The sequence below is a fragment of the Strix aluco genome, chromosome 12, assembly GCF_031877795.1.
Source record: "Strix aluco isolate bStrAlu1 chromosome 12, bStrAlu1.hap1, whole genome shotgun sequence".
NCBI classification, from domain to species: Eukaryota; Metazoa; Chordata; class Aves; order Strigiformes; family Strigidae; genus Strix; species Strix aluco.
In genome coordinates, this window is record NC_133942.1 from 26,528,139 (window position 1) to 26,541,054 (window position 12,916).

Sequence of the window (12,916 nt, forward strand, 5' to 3'; positions counted from 1 at the left end):
AAATCACAGTTCTGGCCTTGTGGAAATCAGTGACAAAAATACCAGCTGATTTTTAAAGATGCCAAAATTGTACCAAAGTGTACCAGAAGATAAGAATATGATTTACACTTTCCCATACTGATAATTCTGTTCAGACAGTCATGATCTTCATCATACCGGGACGCTTCAGTGTTTTGGCTTTTATTTTGGATGGTGTTACTTTAGCAGTGCAAATACTAAATGATATGGGAATGTGGTCCTTTGAAGTGCTGACGACTCTTCTGTTAACAGCTTGGGAAAATGGCTAGCACAGCTGTCTCCATATTGCTTGTGAACAGAATTCCTTTTCTATTTGCTTCAGAAAACTTGATGACAGAGTATTACTAATAAGTTTTGAAACTCTTTAATATACTAATTAAAAGTCATCTTCCTAAAACTTACAAAACCATCTCAGGAAAGAGCAACACAGTACTGTTATATTCACTGTCCCATTTGAAACATCTGGACTCTAAACCTATAGGTTCAGAACCCCCAGCAGAATTTACCAGACATTTCAGCTCCATATTGACATGACCAACTTCACAGCATTTTTCTTAAGAGGAATTTGAACCGGGGCCCAAAAGTTTCCCTCCCTATTTGGTAATCTATTTATCATTGTGCCATTACTTCTCTACTTGTACACACACATACATACAGCATATAGATGGTCTCTCTTGTGGCTTTCATAGCTGTATGCGACATGTTGGACCAAGCAGGGAGAGCAGCAGTAGCTTGGAGAAATCTTACTACTAAGTCTCCCCTGGAAGTGAGATAAACTTTCTGTGTGCCATGTGTGAAGACTGCACTTGCTAGTGAATCTGCTATTGCCCTGAGAAAAAAAAGGGGAGAGCCTTTAGTCCACCATGTTCTTTGGGACTCAGAGACACTGTTTAACCAAAGCAGAATGCTTTGACAACACAGTATGTCTTGTAAGAATGCCGTAAAAAATGTAGCTGTGCTTACTGACCATAATGTAATTAAGTAATAAACATACACTGCAAGGTGAATGTCGGGCAACGTCTGGTTGGTATCAAGATCCCTTTAGAAACATATGGGCAAGGAAGCTTAGTGATTCACAGACCACGCTCAGAGTGACTACAGCACCCATGGCTACATGAAAGTTGTCAATCGATTCTCATGGAGAAAACTTAGTAAGTTTCTTGAAATTAAAAAATGGGTTAGAAAAGAAGGGAGATTACAGAAAATGTAGTTAGTGTCCTATTGTCCTAGCATGAAAGTATCTGAACAATTATTACAGCAACTTATACAAACTGTGAGGTTTATAGGTACACTGTAACTCTGATTCATGAGAAGCCTTACTTTACTAGATGCTCCAATTTAAGATTTCGAGGCATCCCATCTAATCTTCTAATCCAATAATCCTAGAATCCAGCAGTTAAAGACTGTTTTGACAAAGCAACCTGAGGCTCATTCCTCTAATTACACCACACAGTTTAAGCTCACTGACTTCAAATACATAGGTTTACTCATGTAAAATATGCATGCAGTGCATCTGAATTTACTAGATTAATAGACACTTCTGCAGAATGCAGCCTATTAACAGCTTCATCCAAACTCAAACTAAATCAAGACATCTTATTGCCAAAGAAGAAAACTCTGAGGAAAGTGTTCACTTAAGCAATTCTGTTTCCTTGCTGAGAATGAATGCAATTATACCTCTAACACTGAGTCATATCCAAGACCAACAATATTTAAAAAAAATAGAATTTAATAAGCATCTTCTAGAAATCCCTCTCATTCTGTCATGTGTGTTGCATTTCTCTTTAAGCTCTGCCATTTTGCTGGTGTTTCCTATCAGAAGGTGCAGAGTCTGATGATTCAGAATGGGAGACATGAAATGTTGTTCAAGTACAGAAGCCATGGAGAGATTGGAAACTTCAGGGATGCAGAGAATTTATATTATGTGTTGGTTAATTTAAGATAATAACAAAAATACTTGTATATATTCTTCCTGTGGTAGAATTATACTTTATCAAGTATAATTAACACTTGTTCCTGCTCTGTTCCTAGACATTAAATCATCCCATCCTTTACTGAGCTAGTTTTCTGAGAGGTATGAAAATTAACAGACATCTCACTAATCTCTGGAAAATTTCTCCATCATAAACGACCTGGGGCACTTCTCCTGAGGCAGCAGTTTGACAACTTGCCATTTACAGTCTTGCCACCATACACAAGATGTCTGCACTGCTGGACCCAATCTCTACAGCACAGCTTCCCATGCTGGACTCACTCTCCAGAAAGAGGTCCCAGTGACTAAGACCCACACAGAGTTTTTTCCTTGTGCTCCACTTCATGTCCTGATCATCAGTCTGCTTTGCTTGTTTAACTGTAATGGTTCTGTGGGAGTATCCTTAGGGCTGCAGAAGGGAACAAACTGTAGAACAAATTAGGAACTTGACTACTAATCTCTGAAATGGCTGGTAGCTGGTACTGGTGGGTGGCTGCATTTCAGGCACCATACAAAAAAAGGGTAGAATGAGGAAAAGGTGGGGTGAGAGGCAGCTTACCAGACCTCAAATGATAGCCAGCCTATTGTCTTTCCCTCAGCTGAAGCTGCAGCTTGATGAGGATGGAGACTGGTGAATGATGTAGCTTTGGAGTAGTAGAAAAAGTTACACAGCAGGCCTGAGGGAAGCAAAGGCAGTGCTGAACTTCTGGATGACAAAAGATTTGCACTATATCATGACATGTGAGAGAAATTTGGAGTGTACAGGGCTTGCTCCAGAAGCTGGAAGAGAAACTAAATGATACACTGAACCTGTTGTAGCAGAAACCCATAACAGAACCAAAGAATCATTTAGGTTGGAAAAGACCCTTAAGATCATTGAGTCCAACTGAGCTGCCTTTTCAGAATTCTAAATTGGACTCCGGTTAAATATGAAGACTGCACTGTCACAGTCTGATACACTATGCGTCTCCAGTAAAGTACTAGTTGCTAGCGAAACAAACTGCAATATTTTCTTTGTGAGTTCTGTTGACCTTCAACCTGATAAGAGGATAAAATGTTAAAAAGGACAGAAATAGACAAGAGTGTTTTTCACAAGTGGAACCTTTGTAATAGCAAGACTGTGTCTGTGTGACAGGAGGGCTCAGCTTGTTTGTTGTTGGTTTTGAGGATTTAGGACGGTAATGAACAAAGCAATTACAAGAGACAAAGATATGCAGCTTTTCTGTAGTCCCAACAATCTAGGGGAATTGAATCCACTGGCTGCCTGGAGTTCATTCTTGTAATCCCTTCATTAACCCTTTCATTCAGTGAGCCCTCAATTTTCCACTAGATGCAAACTGCAGTTTGCTTGTGTCCGTGCCCACATTTTTCTTTCATTTTTATGTTGAGCAGGAATCCTTCTCTGTAGTGCTTGATTCCTTTCAGATGCATCAGTCTGTTGTCAGACCATGTCCAGTTTTTCTGATGTTAATAACATTATTATTAAAAATACAGAGTACAGTGATTATTATTCAAGTGACCACACTGAATCTTCTTTCCTAACGATGTCCCAAAACTTCACTGACTTATAGTCTTTGTGTTGATATTTTATACATGCTTTTCACAACCCTTTATTCAGAAGCTAAGGGGTTAATTATTTTTTTATCATACATGTATTGTATGGGCTGAGATGAAAGCCATGGCTCAGAGAGTCTTGGCAAAACATGCTTATTAGCATCACTCATTCTAAAAAGGTGTGCACTTGCACTTGCTATTTTAATTCATATTAGGTTATTGAAATCAAAACAAAGTGTCAGACTAGAAACAGAGCAGTGCTATGATCTGCTAGAAGACATCAAAAGTAGACAGATTATTAAGTTTGATATAGCTACTAGTCTAAATTTAGACTATTCTTTCTGTGTAAACGTTTTAGGTAATATTCTCAAGCAGAGATAACTGGTACTGAAACAATGCTGTTTGTTTATATCAGCAAGACCTGGATCCCTTTTGTCTTGCATAAAACATGAATTACTAACTTTTATGCAGTTGTCCTGCTGACTTCGCTGAAGAAGAGGTGTGGAGGAAATAATTTTTGCAAGGAAGTTGAAAAGTGTTTCCCTCTTGCAAGACACCCATCTTTGACCACTGTTCAAAATAGGATACTGAGCTAGATGGGCTTTTGGTTTGACCCAGCACAGATGCTCTTAACTTCTTACATATTCACTCTCTTCACCTGGAACAAAACCTGTTGTTTCTCTTTTGCTTCTAGTCCTGGCCAGCCAGAACTAGGGAACAAATGACTGTGTTGCAGTAACTACTGAAACAATCTGCTGGGATCAAATCCCTTTATGGGAGGCACTGAAATGGGTCCCATCTGCCCAAATTTCCCCAGTGAGAACTTGCTAGAAGTTGGTACACTTTGAATCTTCTCTCTGCCAAGAGGAGAATCATGAATTTTGTAAATTATAGCATGAGGGATACGGTTAGCCAACTGGACACTTTACGCACTGAACAGGAATTAATCCAAGAGGTATGGAGTACCTGTTGTAACTGTATCTTGCAATGCTGCTGACATCCTGCTCTGTGTCCCAGAATATGAGATAGCAGTATGTATTACTTCAGCTAGGGAAGATGAAAAAGAAAACATTGCTTATCAAGAGACATGGACCAAACTTTCTCAGAAATCAGGTGACCTGAAACTCTGCTATAGCAACTCTAAGCCTTGGGAAAAAAAAGCTTGCATTAATTTCCATAATTTGAACAGCACATGAATAGAGAATTTTAAAGGTTTAAGATGAGCAAAGAAGACATTTCAAAAGTACAGAAGTATCAACCAAGCCTTGAGATCCAACAGATGCTTAATTGCAATGAAAAAAAGGAATGAAATATAAATGTCAAAGTACATACGGAAGAATACTCCAGGAGTATCTGTAACTACTTAGTGAAAGAACTGAACAGATCATATCTTTCCAAGTCTAGAAATTTTTTAGTACACAGATGGTCTAGAATTTAGTGAAAACAAAAGCATCACATCATAAGTCAGTTGTTTAACATACTCTGTGTTTATATAAACTATGGGTAGACGTAGCATTACTGTAATATCGTGGTGGAGAAATCAGGCATTCAGGGGTCAGAAAATGCAGCACAGGTCAAACCACAATCATAATTCTCCCCTTTTCTTGCTTATACATGAAAATATGAGATTTGATGTTCTACTGACTTATGTCAGGGAGCCTGAGTGCACCAATAGGATTTAGTGACCCTGACCAGCCTCACCTGGGGCCTCTGCCCAGAACCCTGCCCATGGGCCCAGGTGTTTCAGTCCCTGTTGGAGCTGTGTTTTAGGTGCGCCTGTGCTTGGCCGTGGACCCTGCTGATCAGATCATGAGCTGGGTTGGCTTCCCAGTTTCATCTCAGCTGTACCTGTTGCTATGGTCCTGCCTGATGACTCCTGGGCTGACCCTGACCTGCAGACTGCCTGCCTGCCTGCCTTCATGTTGGACCTGCCTCACCACTGCAAACTTGTCTGGTATTTGGACTTTTGCTTAACCCCTGCTGCCTCCTCTGAGCCTTCCCTGCTCTCTTGCTCTGGTATTGTGGGACAGGGCCCTGGCTGGTGAGGTCTCTGTCACGCTGGCTGTACTATCAGTTTGGCTCCTTTGGTAGGGGGGCAGCCCTTGCTGTACTCTGACCACTTATACTTTATGTTACCATTTATATTTCTAAAGAGCGAGAGTGTGACTTTCCTAATAAAGTTCTACCTTCCCCAGAAAGACTTGGAGGCTAAGCCTGCATTCAGACTTTGCAGTTATAGATCACTGGTTAAGAGATGAAAACCAATTATCAAAATCTTACAACTACTGTAACAGTACGATAACATAATACTACTGAATTGTACATTAAAACAAATGTCTTTAGGTAAAAAGTAACTTTCTCAAAACCTTGAAGAATATTTATTAGTGGCATTTTGCATAAGACTTCACAAAACCATTTCTATTGGCCTCCTAACATTTGGCTCTTTTTTTAATGTTTTCAAAATTTTCTAGAGTTCAGCTATGAAAACTGATATTTCTTTTAGCAAAAAGAAAATTAATTATTTGGAGGTTGTTCATAAACTTGTGTTAGAAATACAAGAGTGTTCCCCCTCTGATATTAATTTTTCTAAGACCAACAGTTCCATAGAAAATATCAAGAAAAGGCTGGAGCATTTTCAAACTGACAAAGCATTGCATGCTTCTAGTCTTAAGTGGTTTTAAAGACAGGAGGTGAAAAATTCTGGCATCTTAGAATTTGGTGGCTCCTGTTAATTTCAGGGGGACCAACACCTTACCCAATAGCTAAAACAGAGGGACCATTCTGCCAAACGAAATGTTTCCAGAAATGAAAAAAAAACAGTCAGAAGATATCTCCTGGCAAGAATTACAACGCACAAGAGAAACCCAGCTGACAAAAGAGATACTGCTCAGATCCATTCTCATGGACAAAATATGTGCTTACTTTGCACAGCCAAGGAAACTTCAAGTATTTAAGAGTGGGGGTGTGTGCAAATCTTAACCTGTTGTATGTTAGTGAGGTGTGGCTAGAAATCAGTGGCTTTGGCATTGGCAGTGTGAAAGTTCAGGCAACTACCTAAGCAGTCTCTAGTCTGTTAAAGTGCATTTGCCAGTTTCAGGATGAAATTGCAAAGACTTTTTCAGAGTTGGGAAAAACTTGAAGTCAATAGAGATTGAAAAAAAAAAAAAATCATCAGAGTGAAAAAAATTGGTCTTTTGAAGTTTTATATGTAATGAAAGACCAGGATTTGTGCCTTTAAAGCAAACCTTCCTGACATTACAAATCCAAAAAAACTCACTGTGGCCAAAAGCCACATTGCATAGACTTATCTTTGAGAGGAAGGGGGAGGGACATCAGTTCACAAGCAGGAAATGGCTTCCAGGTGTCTCCCTACTCCAGTGCACAACTTGATCGCTACAATCCAGTGATGCCAGGTTTAGTAGTCCCAGCTGTCTTGCTTCTTCTCAGGGATTTGGACTAATCATGCATTATTACAGCCCTTCTCCCAGTGACAAAGCATAACCCTGGCTCTGGAGTTGTGCTTGAACTGCTTACAGGCTGTGGGTGACTGAAAAAGTTACAGATAGGCCTTCTCAGTCAAACATGAGCATGTGGAAATAGGCAGGGTACATAGACATATGCCTACATCTGCGTATGCCCTCATGCCCGTGTGCATAGAAATTCAAACCACATCTGTTTCTGGAGCTGGATAACAAAACTGGCTGCTCTGCTTCTTGGTGTGTTGTGGAAGGAAGTAACTGAATGGGGCACTCTCTTTCCATCCCAGCACTCTGTACTGCTGGTAAAGAGGGAGAAAAAGATCTGTTCTATTTATTCTACCTCACTGTTGTCTTTTTCTTTTTTTCTCCCTTCTTCCAGCTGCAGAAACACTTCCTTGTTGGGTATTATGGTTTCATTGTGCAAATATGGTAGGAAGAGCTTTCCAAAGCCTTGTTCCAGCTTGTTAGTTAAGACTATAATAAAAAAGTAGTTAGCTTATATATTTGACACAGAAAGGAAAGTTAGCTTTAAGGAGTACTGTTTGAACATTCTCCTTCGGCCTTCTCCTCATGCAAAAGTTTGAACTTGTAGCATTAAGCAGACAGAGAAGTGCTGCTATCTATTCTACTACATTATTTACATCAGTAAGAGACCACGTCATGACACAGTAGAAGAGTGCCCTTTTATTTGGCAATGAAGTTGCATTCCACGCTGGCTAACTTTACTGTTTTCCAGTTAACCAGTATCAATCTAATATTCAGGAGGGAATGTGACATCTTTGGGGAAAAAAAAATATTAAAGAAAACCAAAAGTAATTAAGTAATTCTGTTTTGATTGAATATATGGTGCCACAAAATAGTGAGTATTTACTTGGCTACAGAAGCGATGAACTTTTGCATTCTCAGTGCTGATGAAAGCTTCTCCATTGCTGTCCCAAGAGACCGTGTTCTCTGGAGGACCATTTTGAACAAAACTTGCAAGGTCTGCATTCAAGCAGTGACTATTTTCTTTTTAAAGCTGAATGAAAGTATAGCAGTTAATATAAGAACAACATAGATCTCCCCAGTATAAGAAGGACATGGACCTGCTCGAGTGGGTCCAGAGGAGGCCACAAAGATGATCAGGGCCTGGAGCACCTCCCCTGTGAGGACAGGCTGAGAGAGTTGGGGGGGTTCAGCCCAGAGAAGAGAAGGCTCTGGGGAGACCTTATAGTGGCCTCCCAGTAGTTAAAGGGGCTACAGGAAAGATGGGGAGGGACTCTTGATCAGGGGGTGTAGGGATAGGATGAGGGGTAACGATTTTAAACTGAAATAGGGTGGATTTAGATTAGACATAGGGAAGAAATTCTTCCCTGTGAGGGTGGTGAGGCCCTGGCACAGGTTGCCCAGAGAAGCTGTGGCTGCCCCCTCCCTGGAAGGGTTCAAGGCCAGGTTGGACGGGGCTTTGAGCAACCTGGGCTAGTGGAAGGTGTCCCTGCCCATGGCAGGGGGGCTGGAACTAGGTGATCTTTAAGGTCCCTTCCAACCCAAACCATTCTCTGATTCAGTTGCTTAGCCTGGAAGAGGCTGTACAGAATGGTAGTTTTCTCAAGATACAGTAGCAACTTCCTTGTGCAAAAGGATGAACAGATTAGTGAGAAGTTTAACTCTTACATGTAAATATATTTTAAAAAAAAAAAAAAAGTCTTAGCAAAAAGCAGTCTGAACTGCAGGAATTGGCACCATATTTTCATGTCGATGCAAAAGGTGAGACTGATGGTATGACACCAACTAGCATCACCCATACTCAGACTACGTAAGTTGTGGAATGGAGATTGTTACAAGCCTGTATTGTGGAACTTATAAACAATTCTTTAAGGTGACATATTAGATCACATTGTATTAAACATATAAGGAGTCAAGCAACCACCTTCTCTTCTGTCATCATGTTTTTTGATGGTAAGAAATGATACTGATACAATGTTCCTATATCACAGTATGCTGAGTACACCAGCACTCTATATTCACTTGATGATTTTGTGAAGATCTGAGACCTTTCCACATTGGAGTAGGGTTATGCTTCTGTTTTTATTGTTCCGCTAAAGCTTGTAATATTGTAACTTTTAGTCTTTATTTCTCAGCGTGTGAGAAACCCTACAAAGCTTGAAGCTGTAGTCCACCAACTCTATTTGTCAAAACAGGAAAACTATATAACTCTGTATATCCAAAGTTTTATTACCTACTTTTTGCCAAACTGCTTAGCTTCTTTCCAGATCTGACTGTTTCAAAATTAAGCATACTACTCCTGCACCATATGTTCAGATGCGCCAAGGGAAAAGGGAGTTGTTTTTCAATTGCCTCACTCTCTTTTAATGAGGCAGGAGACTTGTGGCCTCAGTGCATTGTGGCTGATAAATGGTAGGATGTACCCACACATACTCACAGAAAACCTGCAAGCACCAATGAGTTGTGGGTAATCTCTAGCCTTTACTAGGGAAAGGCAATCCTGTGGGCAAACACTTAAGCAGAAAGCTAATGCTTAATAGTATGTGATTTTAAACTGCCAGTTCACAAGCCTGTCAACATTTATTTCCAGGTTCTCTGATCCTCTTTATTAGTTTCCTGTCTTGCTTTCATCTTAAACAAGTCACAGAAAGGTTTGATTTTCTTTTGTTAACAAATATTCCATTTTTTTCTTCAAATCTGTTTGCATTTCTCAAGGATCTGAACAGGTTAAAAATGTTGTTTGTGCTGCTGAAGGTAAAGTATGCTCTTAAACAAAAAGTTATGTAACTTATACAGAATAATATCACATGCTAGACTATTATGCTAGGATCTGATCAGATAAGTAAGCTTTGCCTTCATTAAAGACTTTAATCTTGATTATACTCAGGGCAGCCCCTAAACAAAAAGTCTGGAGTTTTCCTCTAAAGTATCTTTCATGCTCTGGTCTGGAATTTTTCAAATAACTAACACTATTTTTTGAGAAATCAAAAGCAAAAATTTTTCCCCTCTGTTTTGAAAAGTAACAGGGTGATGACAGAAAAACTTCCTCTCGGCCGTCAACTGGGAGTTATAAATACCCAAAAGCTAAATCCTAGTCTGGGTTGTTTTTTTAATTTTATTTTATTTTCTTTCTCCAAGATCTCTTTTCTGGAGATGTGTTTGAGCCTTAGATCTCTTGCTTGCATTGCTACAGAACTGATGAAAGTCTGAGATCTCAATCAAAGGCTTAACAAAACAATAATCCTCTATTGCCCTAATTCTTCTCAGAAACATCTCTCTCTGACAAGAACAGTCCTTAAGCTTTTACATCTTTTTCTGCTTAAAATTACTTTCCTAATTAGAAGGAATTGTTTCCTTCCCAAATCTTTGTGCCTGAAGAACACTGTATTTATGGGAAAGCATCTCTCAGGCTCTTTAGCTCCCCACCCTCAAATACTATGACAGTGATAACATTCTACATCCCTCAAAAATTCCAACTTCCTTTTTAAACAAACAGAAGAATTCAGTAACATTCTTCACAATTGGCCTGATTCCATTTGAATAATCAGAAATATCAGAAAATATCAGAATACCAGAAGTAGCAGGAATAATCATGAATCAACAGATTTCATGCTTAATGTAATCATTAACTCTCAAGCACATCATTACAATTTAAAATTAATTCTCTTTCCCACATATATTTACTTTATGTACTTCCATATTAATCCTGCCCAAATTTTTAGACACCACATTTAACAAGAATTAGAATCAGACTGTGTGAATGCAGTATAGGTGGAATTAGTTGAGTATTAGACATTAAGTAGGGAATGTAAAACAGATTTCCATACCAGAGGATTTGTTTAAAGTTTTTTCAACTCAGCTGCTGCTCATCCTTACAGGCGATAGAGGCTCCATTTCAAGAAGGTACTTATGCAGGAATAGCATCAGTAGCTTCAAGTATCTGAGTAATTCTGCCCATCTAAGTTGGGCGTGAGCTCAGTTGACATCCTGACTAGGCTTTAGTCAATGAATTTACCTGCCAGCAAATTTTAGCGTGCGAAGTGCTGACATGGACTATGCTCGTGGAAGCAGTTCCTGACAAGCTGCAACAAGATTTGGGAAGGTCATGAAGAACCTATTAAAGCAGATGAAATTGAGATCAGCTGAATACAAAATAATTAATCCTGAATGAGATGACTCTATTAACGAGTGTGGTTTGGAAGAGTATTGGAATTAAATTTGTTACTGCCTTTACAGGCAAGTATGCAATGTGAAGATGTGATGATGGCCATGGCTTGTGTGACTAAGTGGTTGTTATACCACCTAGCCAGTAGGCATGACTGCACCTGATTTGACACCCTTTCTTCAGAAGTGAACAGAAATAGCTGTTCAAACAGCTGAATGTCTCTTTCTATGCCTGTGAATACCATTGTTTAAATCTGATAGGAGTGGTTGAAGCTGGAGTAATAATCTCTCTCGCATTTACCAGTCACCCAGTTTAGAGAAGCCACCACTGACTCATGACAAGGTCTTAAATTCATCTCCCCTGGATATGGAAGTCTGGGAATGGATCATTTTTCCTCATTCAAATTGACATCTCAGTAAGGATACTGCAATCACATAAAAAGTCCAGAAGTTGAAAATGATTAAAAACAATTTGGAGAGACTTTCATAGGACAGATTCATGAAAACTTGTGCTGCTGAGCTGAGACTGTAGGTAACTAAGATCATGAGGTTACGTAAAGCGATGAATATCACTACAAATGTTTTTAGTGCTGTCCTATTGAATAAGAAGACAGCATAAAATAAAAAAGATCAAATAATAAAATAAGGTTTTACAAAATATCTCTTTGCCTCATTTAGGTAACTAAATGCAACAGGATATTAATTAATCTAATGAGATTAAAAAAATGAATAAATAGTTAAATGAATGACACTATCTTCTTATTATATTCACTAGGCCAAATAACTTTATTTTCCAGAAAAATACTTATTAGTTGGGAATAAAGTTTCTGCATACTTTGGGCATACATCGTATTTTAATTTAAAGAAAGACAGGTGTTCTGAGAAATCATCTTTTTATTCTGAGGGTACTCTTCTACTTTTAACAGTGAATTACTCCTAAGATTGCCTCTGAAAATCCTTGAATGCATAGATTTACACCCTAGAATTCAAAGTTTTGTTTCTATGGCAGATGCTTCTTATACCCTTCTTTTGACGTCAAAAGAACAACACAGAATGGGTTGGTTTTGCTTGCGTTATTATCAGTCACAGTTCTACAAGGGAGTTATATTTCTGACTAAAGTTTGATATATATCATTAATGATGAACATAGGTGTCTATGCTCTAACAAGCCCTTCTAAATGAAAGGTCACCCTAACAGCTTGTACAGTTTCACAGATAGGCAGTTGGAATATAAGACAAAGTAGAGAAGGGATTCATCTTTCTCATAGTCCTAGTCTGCTAGGGGCCAGAAGCGAGCAGATGGAGAAGAGAAACTTGTGCATCTGGACAAGCAATAGGATCAGAGCAGAGAAGTGCTGAGCTGACTTGAAAACTAACAAAATCTGTGAAACAGATCTGGTCTTTTGAAGAGCCAGTGCAGACCAGCAGAAATGCCAGAGCAGAGAGGCCATGATGAAAACGCCAAGTGCAAACTGACTGCATCATCAACAGTCATAGCAATGCGAAAACTCTCTGGATTGACAACAAATAAGCTGATCGGGTGAAATAAACTCAGCTGCTTCACAGGTCCACATGCAAACTTGGAGGAAGCTGAAATGCACAGCAGAGCCAGCTGGCTGTTCCTGAGGGCGGGCCTGCTGCCAGGCAGCTGTGACAGGGGGAGCCAGACTCAGTAGCCACCTCTTGATGACCTGGGCTACCCTGGGATTGACTGATATTCTTTGCTGGGAAGGGAGAACTTGAA